The sequence below is a fragment of the Oreochromis aureus genome, linkage group 9 (assembly GCF_013358895.1).
Source record: "Oreochromis aureus strain Israel breed Guangdong linkage group 9, ZZ_aureus, whole genome shotgun sequence".
NCBI classification, from domain to species: domain Eukaryota; kingdom Metazoa; phylum Chordata; class Actinopteri; order Cichliformes; family Cichlidae; genus Oreochromis; species Oreochromis aureus.
Window position 1 is genome coordinate 31,998,796 of NC_052950.1, and position 11,929 is coordinate 32,010,724.

Below are 11,929 nucleotides of genomic sequence, written 5' to 3' on the forward strand. Positions count from 1 at the left end.
ACCGGTCTGTGGCGCAAAAAAGGTTGGGGACCGCTGCTGTACAGCATGAGGGTTATAGGACCGCACTCATATGAATATGATGTGTAAATTGATTTATTCTTGTACATCCACGCCGTAGCGGCCCAATTCTTCATCCCAGTGAAGAGGTGATCGTTTACTCCTCGTTTTAATAAATTAAGCCGTTTGGTCTTTGTTCCCCACAACATATCACCAATTCGAAAAAATCAAAATTAGCTGTATGTAAGCGGCAATACATGAAAAATCGCGGGACCCCCGATACAAGCTGGTTTATGGTTATTTTAAATAAAAGAAACATGTCTATGCAGATGCCCAAAGCTTAACAACACGACCGCTATAACAATTTAACTTTTGTACAACCAGATTTTCATATACTTACATTTGAAAGTGTTTTCCTCTCCTGCTTCGACCACCATCGTTATCAGAAACAAATCTCTATGACCCACAATGAATCCTGGGATATAGTAGGACATGAAGGATACATCGGACCATCCTTAGAATTCAGGGCAAAGTAGGACGCATTTGTCGCCACATTTTGAGTACTCTTTGAATTCGGACAGCCTTTGTCGCGTCGCCGTGACGTCATTGCCTCCAAATATGGCATCGAAGCATCCTTCCTCTGAATTCGGACACAGCTAAGCCTCAAATTCGCAGAAAAGTAGGACACATTTGTTGCCACATTTTGAGTGCTCTTTGAATTCGGACAGTCCTCGTCGTGTAGCTGTGACGTCATTGCATCCAAATATGGCATTTTAAGCATCCTTCCCCTGAATTCGGACACAGCCTATGTCTCCACTCAGTTACATATTCCATATATACAGGGTATGACTCCCCTTTGGTCACAGCACGTGTATATTTCAAAGTAACCCACCTTTCTCTATCATATCAACACTATCTGTCCAGCTTCAGGCTGCTTGGAGACAAGTTCTGATCAAACCATCACTGATTTCACATCTGCGCAGCTATTGCTGTGGAGCACGGCCAGGCTAGCCGGAGTTTCTTTAAGAAATATCCACGTGCTGCACAAATGGGAGCATGTCATATGCTTTTTGAATCAGAGACATTTGAAGATAGAAACATTCTTTAAAATCTGTGGCAGAGCTCTGCAACAGCTAAACTTAATTCTGGGCCAAAGTTGGATTGGTTTTCATTCATTTTTTCTTTGAATCCCAACGACTATAAAAATCAAAGACAATTAACATAATGCCCAAAGTGCCCAAAAAGTACTTGAGGGCCTCCAAGTGGTGAGAACATTGATTTGTTAAACTTACTTGTTGATTGATTTGCACAAAAATGCCTGTTCACTGTAACATAATTTCAGGTCACATATTAAAAGTCATCTTCTGTTTAGTGATGTAAGACAAATCAGTTTTTAACCTTCTATCTCTCAGGTACTCGAGACCGTGGACCTGGAAGTAAGCGCCCGTGCTGCGTTGACGTCACCAAAGACAATGTGAGTGCTGACGTGGTGGGGCAAACATATCGTGAGCAGGCTGCAAGGCATCACTGTGTGAAGGCTATAATGTAAGTCAGCACATGTTGTCCTACATACAAACACATACAATCTCTATAATTTTCTGTCTTTTATTTCCAGTTTTGACACAAAAAATGGAAAACAACTTTGTGCTGATCCAGACGCTCAGTGGGTCAAAGATCGTAAGTCATGCTAAAAGAAACACACACAGAAATAAATGCAAAGTATTTACAGAGAAAAACTGAAGCTCCTGCTTGTCTGTTTTTCCTCTCTAGTCACTGCCAACATGAGGAAGGTGTGAAGCCTGTCTGCTGCATCAGTATTTCCAGTATTTCCATCACCATTAAAGGCTTATTCAAACCAGAGCGCTTTCTCAGCCTGACTGTCTTAAAACTTTCTTTTTTGCATTTGTAGATTAATTTTTACTCTTACCTGTGGAGTAACCCTGTATTTTATTTATGCTGTTGAGTTCATTGTTTTTCAATTGGTCATTTGAGCTCAGGTTTTATTTGTCTTTTGTTTTTTGTGCATTATGTGTTTATGTGAAGAACAATGTGGCTGTGAAAAACAATATAAAAATAAACTTTTGTATTATTGAGCAAATATTTCTTGCTGTTGTTTGAATCCCCTATTGCATTTCACTAGTGTTTTAAGTGAGGATGCTCGCTGAGTAGACTGTCCAGGTTTTTTATAAAACTTTATCTTTTACACAAGTTCATGCATGCAAAACGTCATCTCAGTTTGCCAGTATGTTAAAGAAATACTCCTTTAGTTAATCAATAAAATGTATTAGCACAACTCTCCAGACAGAAAAGTTTTGTTAATTCACAGAAAATATCTTGTTTTTTTTCTCTTTTTTTCTCCTGTGGACGCATTGTGAAAAAGAAATTTCTATAGTAGTCTTTTTTTTTTTTTAAATGTTTGTCTGTTTCTTAACTACTTTGATGTAGCATGAACAGCCATGGGCAGGTCTGTGACAGAAGACCTGGAGTTTTTGTTTTGCAGATTCGGCCTTCAGGCCTCATGTTGAAGATCAGGGGGTCAAACATTTACAGTTTTTTCTGAATGCTTAAACCCTAACTGTGATTCTTATAGCACAATTTCTAAAACTATTAATACTTATAGCAAAACCACTCACTGAGTTTGCAAAACTAAAAGCACAAACACTGCTTTGCACTCAGTTTGCCATTTTGTAACACACACTTTGCAAACCTGTAGCTACAATCCACTGCACAGCACTCTTTTTGCAGAACTGTAAACACAACTCACTGCTTTACACTCAATTTGCAAAGGATCAACACACTCCTAGCAAAACTATACACATTTATGGCCATTATTCACACTATTTTGCCAACTGTCTGGCACACTGTCACATGTGAAAACTTCTTTAGATAATTAGTTCACTTTACAATCAGCCTAAGCACTATAATACAGGTAAGCTGTGTGTGTGGAGTACAATGGAGGGAGCAGGAAGAGTGAGAAGTAGAGGAGGCCAAGGAAGAGGACGTGGAGGTGAAGAAGTAGGACGAAGAGGACAACAAGGACAAAGAGGAGCAAGAGGAGGACGAGAAGGGGGAGAGGAAGGGTAAGAAGAGTAAGAAATAGAATTGCTGATGACATCAGAGCTACAATAGTGGACCATGTCATCAACCATGGAATGACCCTGAGGGAAGCTGGCCAACGGGTTCAGCCTAACTTGAGCCACTTCACTGTGGCAGGCATCATTAGGACATTTTGAAATGAGAGTCGGTTAGTACAGTCACTTTGCACTAAGATTTGTAGCACTGCCATGCTAATGAGAAACACAACAGTACCATACATGCAAAAATACTGAAATTGTTACTTTACAGAATTGCTAGACGTCCAGATGTTGGGGGCAGAGGCAGAATGTTCACTCCAGAACAAGAGACCCATATAGTGAACATGGTGATTGTCAATAATGCAATAAGACTGCGCGAAATACAGCAGCGCATAATTGATAATGACACCATCTTTCAAAATATACACAGTGCAAGCATTTCTGCACTAAGTCGTGTACTTGCGCGCCACAGAATAAGAATGAAGCAAATTTACAGAGTTCCTTTCGAGAGAAACGCAGAACGTGTAAAGCAACTGCGATATGACTATGTGCAGGTAAGCTAGTGTCATTGGTTCTGAATTTGGAAGTGCATACTGTAGTGCTGTGCATGGGCCTGATGTGTTGCATTTGTTTTGTCTTGTCCAGAGAGTGATGGAACTAGAAGCAGATGCAATGGGACATGAGCTACTTTTTGTGGATGAGGCCGGTTTTAACCTCAGTAAAACCAGGAGACGTGGCAGGAACATTATTGGACACCGTGCCATCATCAATGTCCCAGGACAACGTGGTGGTAACATAACCATGTGTGCAGCTATAAGCCAAAATGGTGTTGTTCACCATCATGCAACCATAGGCCCATACAACACTGCACACATTATTGCATTCCTGGACACCATGCATGACATGCTCACTGTTCAGAGACCAGAGCAGACCCGATATGTCATCATATGGGACAATGTTAGTTTCCATAGGGCTGCTTTGGTCCGCAACTGGTTTACAGACCACCCATCCTTCATGGCACTCAACCTCCCTCCATACTCTCCATTCTTAAATCCCATCGAGGAGTTCTTCTCTGCCTGGCGCTAGAAAGTGTACGACCGTCATCCTCATCAACAGGTAGCCCTTTTACAGGCAATGGAGTAGGCATGTGGAGATACTGACCAGGCATCATGTCAGGCCTGGATACGGCATTCAAGGAGATATTTTCCCCGGTGCCTTGGACTGGAGGATATCGCATGCGATGTGGACGAAATTTTGTAGCCGGACCCAGAAAGACGACATGATGTAGGCTGATTGTCTTTTTTTTTCCCTTTTTTTTGTGAAATTCTATTTTGTGTTCTGACTTTGTCTTGGTTTTGATGAGTGTGAATAAACACCAATACTTGAAGTTTGGATCCTTGTATGTTTACATGACACTATGACAAAAGTGTGACCTCAAATTGACATCTGTACACAGAGAATGCAAAAGCCAGATATGTTTTGTATTCATACCATCAGTGTGCAGTTGGCGCATTGTGTGCTTAGTAGATGATGGCTTGTGTGTACTGTTTGATACGAAAACACCATTTTTTACGAAGGTGTGAAGAGTTAATCTAGCTGTGTTCGCTTTTGCAAGAGAACTACAATGTTTTGATAATTGGGTGACAGGTTTTCTTATTTGTGTGTAGAGTTTTGCAAAAATAGCCAATAGTTACAAAAAATGTGCTTAAGCAATCAGAAGAAACTGTAATATGATGGCTTGTGTTAACTGTTGGATACGAAAATACCATTTTTACAAAGGTGTGGAGAGTTAAGCAAGGGTTATTCGCTTTTACAAGGAAACTACAATGTTTTGCTGATTGGGTGAAGAGTTTTCTTATTTGTGTGTAGAGTTTTGCAAAAATAGCCAATAGTTACAAAAAATGTGCTCAAGCCATTAGAAAAAACTGTAATCATTTGCAATGTGATATTCCGTTTAACACCAGTTCAGGTACATCATGTAAATCACAAACTCCGACATTAGCGTTGTGTTCCATTAATGACAGTACCTTACTCTAATACATTTCTCATACGTCAACATCATTCTGTTTATACATCACATCACTTGTGCTCACCTGCAAATACAAAACACAAGCACTTCAGTTAGCGTAGCTGCACTCTGCAGGCTATCTGTGCAGTAAAACACACAGGACCCCAAAGCTGCCCGATACAGTGCCTGCGTGAGCACCACCCATGGGAATCATCATTGACCAGAATATTCTAGCTGGATTGCCAGTGAGCACAGTATGTGTCAGAAATAGTAATAAAGAACTGAATGCATAACGTAACAATGATAAGAATGCATGAAATTATGGGGGGGGGGCAATATCTATTACAATACTTCCATCTGTGTCCATCCATTACATGAGTCCCACACTCTCCCCTCCAAAAATGAATGTCGTCCCGACATTAGAGATTTCCCAGAATACATGTCTTCAACAGAAGGTTACAGCAGTAGCTTCACTGGGAGTCAGCCTCTAAAGATACTTTCTGTCCGGTAACAGTTTTTGGCATGACATACATCTCCCCTTTATGTCATGTACTAGCAACAGACACTACTGGCCAGGCAATGTCTGTAAAGTCTCTCCGCCACTCAGGCGTGCTCTGTATCAGACTGAAGGTGTAGACCTAACACTCTACCATGTAACCTTTTACACAGACACACATTTACTGCTGTATATCCCACATACAAGCCAGTATCCCTCTATGTGTAACTAGTCTGGTTCTGGTACTCCCTGTTTAACTCATGTGAACTATCAAACTAATATATGCAGTTGTTGCTCTGTCAAATTTGCTCTTTTTAACATTTCCTACTGTGAACACTTCCCTTTCTGTTTAAACTGTCACCACAGTAAACTCAACATGTGACAATGAACTTAGTTTTTTTCTTAGTTGTGGACATCATTTGTTTCTGTTTATGACTGACGGCTGACCTAAGGTGTCATACGTGAGTGTCTTGGGTGGATTTCTGCATTGAAAAGGATACTTTCTTGTGGGAACTGGCTGTGAGTTGGGCTCTTCCTTGTCTTCTTCATCAGATGACGACACCTGTTCTTGACTTCTTCCGTTCTCCTCCCCAGACAGCTCACTTCGTCCTGCCTCCTCCTCCTCTGCACTTGACTCCAGTCCCCCTTTCTCACCCTCGTCTAGGCACTCGCTGATGACACCACCACTTGACAGTTCTCCGTTAGCTTCTTCTGGCTGGAACTCCTCTGCCTCTGCCCTCAGCTGACTTCTGATCTGGGTGGGTGATTCTGCAGATTGTGCGGTGATAATTCCCCAGTCACCCTCATCCTCTGAACTGCTGCGTGGTCACTCTCCTGCTGCTTTTCTTGGGTCTTTCCTTTTCTTTGTTGTTTGGCATCCTCCTTCCCATTCTTGTTTTTCTCCAGCTTCTCCTCCTGAACGGGGAGAAAGTCACAGGGCAGTAGGAGGTTCCTGTGCAGAACCCTCACTTTCCCTGGTCCTCTCTCTGGCTGTACGGCATAGACAGGGCTATCTTTGTGCTTTCTTTCTAACACAACATGTACTCGCTCCTCCCAGTAAGACCTTAGCTTTCCGGGCCCACCCCGGTCTCTGAAGTTCCGTACTAGCACTCGACATCCCGGTTGCAGTTCTACTCCATGAGCCTTCCGATCGTACTGCCTCTTCGCTCTGTTCCTCTCTTTCTGAGCTGTTTCTGATGCCAATCTGTATGCCTCTTGCATCCTACTTCTCCACTTACGGACATAATCACTGTGAGAAGTACTCTGGTCACCTGGAACCAGGCCAAACATGATGTCCACTGGTAGGCGGGGGTTTCTGCCATAGAGAAGATAATATGGGGCATATCCTGTTGCTTCACTGCGTGTGCAGTTATACGCATGCACCACTTTGCTCAAGGAGTTTTTCCAGTCTGCCTTGGCTTCCTCTGCCAGGCTCCTCAACATGGAAAGGAGTGTCCGATTAAATCTCTCCACCTGACCGTTCCCCGCTGCATGGTAAGGTGTCGTGCGTGACCCCTGGATACCACAGTACCTTTCCAGCGTGGCAAACAGCTGGTTCTCGAACTCCTTTCCCTAATAATGATGTAACTGGGCAGAGAATCCAAATTTGAGCACAAAATCTCCAAAGATCTTTTCTGCTGCTGTTCTTGCTGACTTGTTGGTGCATGCGTATGCCTGTGCAAACCGGGTGAAATGATCCATCACGACTAGAATGTACTCATATCCTCCTTTACAACTCTCCAGATGTAGGAAGTCTATTGAGACCATCTCAAAAGGGTATGTGGTGACAATGTTGACCAATGGTGCTCTAGTTGGTTTGCCTGGACATTTCCGTTTCAAGCAACTGCACACCTTAGTCACATAATGTTCCACATGTCTTTGCATATGTGGCTAATAGAATCGATCACGGACCAAGGCGAGTGTCCGCTCCACTCTGAGATGTCCCATCTCCTCATGGAGCTCCTTGTACACCAGCTGATGAAATTTTGTGGGTAACACTAGCTGAGCTCGAGCAGCGGATTTCCTGTACAGGATGTTGTCTTTGTCAAGGTACAGCTTACTCTTTTCCCGGCTTAGAACTGAAGTGTCTTCACCCCTGTCTCTTCCTCTCCAAGGAGGCCATTGTCCTGTCATAACATATTCTCGCACCCTGCCAATGACTGGATCATCCTCCTGTGCTTTCTTTAGTGTCTCTTTGGAGATCTGTGTCACTGGGGCCAGGTAATAGTTAATTTCTGGAGCTGTTAGAGTTCTCGACCCATACCCAATGACAACCAGTTTGCCCTGCTGTCTCTGGTACAGGACTGCACCAAGCCCTTCTTGAGAGGCATCGCAGTGCAGCACAAATGGTCTTTCAAAATCAGGGTATGCCAGGAATGGTGGACTCAGCAGGTGTTCTATAAGCTGGCATAGCACTGCCTGGTGTTGTTCCGTCCATGTGATTGGCTGGCTTGAGTGGAGTTGGTCTGATTTTTTCCGTGTTCCTTTGTGCCTGATTACCGTTGATCTTCTGTCAGTAATCACTTGAATCTTTCCGATTGATAGCAGCTGGTATAGTGGCTTGGCAGTGCGTGAGAAGTTTGGAATGTAGGGGCGGTAGTATGACAGGAAACCTAGCATTTTCCTTAGGTCTCCCACAGTCTCAGGTTTGCGGTTTTTTAGTGCTTGCACTGGTGCCAATTCAGCAGGGTCCATGCAGTAGCCATCTTTGGATACAATCTTTCCCAGGAATTTCACCTTGCCCTTAAACACTTCACACTTTTCTGGGGTCAGCTTCACCCTGTGCGCTTGATAGCGGCGCAGGACCTCCCTCAGATCACGCAGGTGGTCCTCAAATGATCTGCTGTGGACCAAATTGTCATCCAGATATGGCTGAGATATTTCATCCCTCAAGCCTGCAAGGCACTCTTCCATACTGCGCTGGAACTCTGCTGGAGCCGAGGACAAACCAAAGGGAATCCTTACCCACTCATATAAGCCCCAAGGTGTGATAAAGGCTGTGAGGGGTCTGCTACTTTCCTCCAGGAAACCCTGGTGGTATGCCTTGCCCTGGTCCAACACTGAGAACCATGCACTCCCAGTCAGGCTGTTTAACATGTCTTGAACACGAGGGATGGGGTGACGGTCAGGAATGGATTTCCGGTTCAACTCACGGTAATCCACGGAGAGACGCAGACTTCCATCCTTCTTGCGCACGCAGACGATGGGGATGAGTAGGGGATCAGGATTTCTGAATCCATCCTCTGTTCAACAGGTCCTCCAAATACTCCTTCACCTCCTTGTGGAGTGGCTTGGGGACTGAGATGTATGTGCGTCTTACTGGGGTTGTGTCATTCAATCTGATCTTTAACTTCAGGGAGGGGATGCATCCCACATCGCTCTCATCTTTTGAAAATGCAGCACACTCTTCACGCAGGACTTTTCTCACCTGCTCCTGCTGATCTGGGGTCAGGTGATCAACCGACACAGGTGGGTCCCATAAATCTTGGCTGCAACTGCCCACCTCTTCATACTCCCCTTTGTGCTGTTCTGGGGTGCTGACGGTGCTCCCTGTGTTTTCACTAGCACATGTCAACTTGCCCATGTTTTCAGCACTTACTGGTCTTACGTCTACTGGGTAAATAGCCTTCACTTGCTGTAGTCGTCCCAACACTGCATGAGGGAGGAGGGTGATGTCATGGCTGCCGCCATTCGTGACCGGAAGAACCACCCTGGACCGGGTTCCCCTCTGCAGGCCAATGACAGTTTCATTCAGGTTAACCCCTCTGGTAGTTTTGAAATGTCCTCTGGTTCAAAAAGAACCTCCTGTTTCAGGGGGAAGGGACCTGTCCTCACACTGCACTTAACCTCCCTGCTTTGTCCAGCTGGAATCACTATCTTTTGTCTCCCAACTTTCACCACACCCTCCTCATCATTTTTGTGGCAGTGCTGCATGATGTTAATTAGCACTTCTGCTTTCTTACAATCAATTAAGAAGGCTTCCTTTACCACAGCAGGTGTAACATCTGGATGCTGCTCCATTCCATCCTTTACAAAATGCTCAATCACATTATAGCCAATGATAGGTGGCTCTGCTACTCCTGGCTCTTTTGAGACAAGCACGGGGACAACTAACTCTGGCTGTGGATCTCTAGTTGACCCCAGTCTAAATTTTAGCTCAACCCAACCTGCGAAGGGTATGGGTGTTTGGTTCGCTGCTTTGCCCACCAGAGCCTCATCCTCACCTAAGAGTTCACTTGTGCTTCTCAGTTGGATATGTGGAAAGCAGGACTTCCTCCAGTTCTCATTAATGATAGTCACCTGTGAACCCGTATCCCACAATGCTTGTGTTTCTACCCCTTCAAAGAAACAATCCACCATACACTTCTTCCCGATCAGGGCTCTCAGCTTAGCCTGACAGCGTAGTGAGAGATGACTGGCATACGTGGCACCCACAGTCTCTTTAGCCTTGCCACTCTGCTCTAATTCTGCTTCCAGCTGTCTTATTCGATTCCAAAGCAGTTCATGCAACTTGTCGTCTGCTTCAGCATGGATGGGAATTAATGATTTGGGAGGGGCGATGGTCTGGATTGCCGCTTGAGTGCCCTCCGATCTTTCTGCTGCCCCCCTTCGCCCTCTACAGCCTCTGGAGAGTGTCCTGGCTGGCCACACTTGAAGCAGTGTTCACACCCAACATTGGTTCCCTGCTCCTGGCATGCCTTACATCCCCTCCTCCCACTGGTTCTTAGTGGGCGAGTGGGGCCTTGAGGGGTGGTGATGCTCCTCCTTAATTCAGCCATCTCCTCTCTCAGCAGCCTGACCGTTTCATGCAGCTCTGACTCTCGGGAAGCAGCTACAACAGGTGTTCTGCGGCTCTTGGGTTTCACCACTTCAGCTGATTGCTCTTGAGTCCCCAACCTAGTTTCGGCTACACCCAGACCCAATTGACTGGCTGGCCTTTCTGCCTGGAGTTCATTTACTTTTACAGATTTGCTGCCTGTAGTTTTCTTTTGCTTCAATTGCCTTTCTGATTCAACACTAGCTGCTTCATTCATCTTATCAATGAGGGTTTCATCTGTCACCCAAGGGTCATCCAGATAGGGCTTGAGTTGAAACTTGATAGGGTCACTCAGTAGCCCAGTACTAACCGACCTCAAGAATTTCTTCTGGATGAGCTCAGGGCTGTATTGTTCATCGGACCCTGTGTCTTCCGATGCGAGCAGCAGCCTCTCTTTTAACTCAATTGCTCTGAAGACGAAGTTTTGGGGAGACTCACGGCTGTCTTGTGTGTGACGTTCACTAGTCTGTGATACAAATCTGTGGTGCTGTCTTCTTTAAAATGCCCCTTTAATATGGCCTTCAATTGCGGGAGGGTGAGGTCACGTTTTATCTCAAGCATGTCTCTAAGACTCAAACCTGGGTTCATATTACATGGAGCAGGGTGGGCAATCTCAGTCCACGAGGGCGGTGTCCCTGCAGGTTTTAGATCTCACCTTAGGTCAACACACCTGAATCACATAATTAGTTCGTTACCAGGCCTCTGGAGAACTTCAGGACATGTTGAGGAGCTAATTTAGCCATTTAAATCAGCTGTGTTGGTTCAAGGACACATCTAAAACCTGCAGGGACACCGGCCCTCGTGGACTGAGATTGCCCACCCCTGGTATAGAGGATGAAGAGCAGGGGGGAGAGCACACAGCCCTGGGGGGAGCCAGTGGAGGTGGAACGGAGACCAGAAAGAGAGTTGTTGACCCGAACTTTCTGAGTCCTGTTGGTCAAAAAGTCCAATATCCACAGGATTAGCTGATCATCCAGGTGAAATCGGGAGGAAAGATTAGTGACCAGGATATGAGGCTGCTGAGTGTTGAACTAAACATAATAACTAATAATCACGGTTAGTTCTCTCAAACTCTGAAGTTGCTCAGCCTTTAGTTCTCTGTCGATTGGATCCCTTTGTGTTTCAATCCCTGAGTTACTGTAGCACAAAGTGCTTTACATGGTTAAAAGCAGCCCACACACACACACACACACACACACACACACACACACACACACACACACACACACACACACACTTAAAGAATGATATTAAGCTGGGTACGCATTAGCCAAGTGAGGAACACTACACAGGAAGCCGTCTGCACCGGGAGCCAGTCACAGACCGCAGCCTCCAGGCTGGGCACGCAGCAGGAGGGAGGCAAAGAAGCCCCCCAGCCAGGCTGAGAAGACCCACAGAGCCCCAGCAGCCACAGTCGATCACAGCCCCGGTGCAGAGAGCCCCCTCCGAGGAAACACTGGAGATATAACCTAATAAAAATATAAACAGGATAAAGAGATAAAATAAATAAGAGTGGGATACAATATAAATATAAGTAT

The 11,929-nt window shown here is 45.0% G+C and overlaps 1 long non-coding RNA gene across 1 annotated transcript; it reads left to right on the forward strand.

Annotated features, from left to right (window-relative positions):
- The first annotated feature begins 1,148 nt into the window (after window positions 1-1,148).
- On the forward strand, window positions 1,149-1,971 carry LOC120441944. Its single transcript, XR_005614403.1, has 4 exons — window positions 1,149-1,262; window positions 1,410-1,542; window positions 1,613-1,674; window positions 1,768-1,971. It is a non-coding gene; the product is annotated as an uncharacterized LOC120441944 (long non-coding RNA).
- The last annotated feature ends 9,958 nt before the right edge of the window (window positions 1,972-11,929 follow it).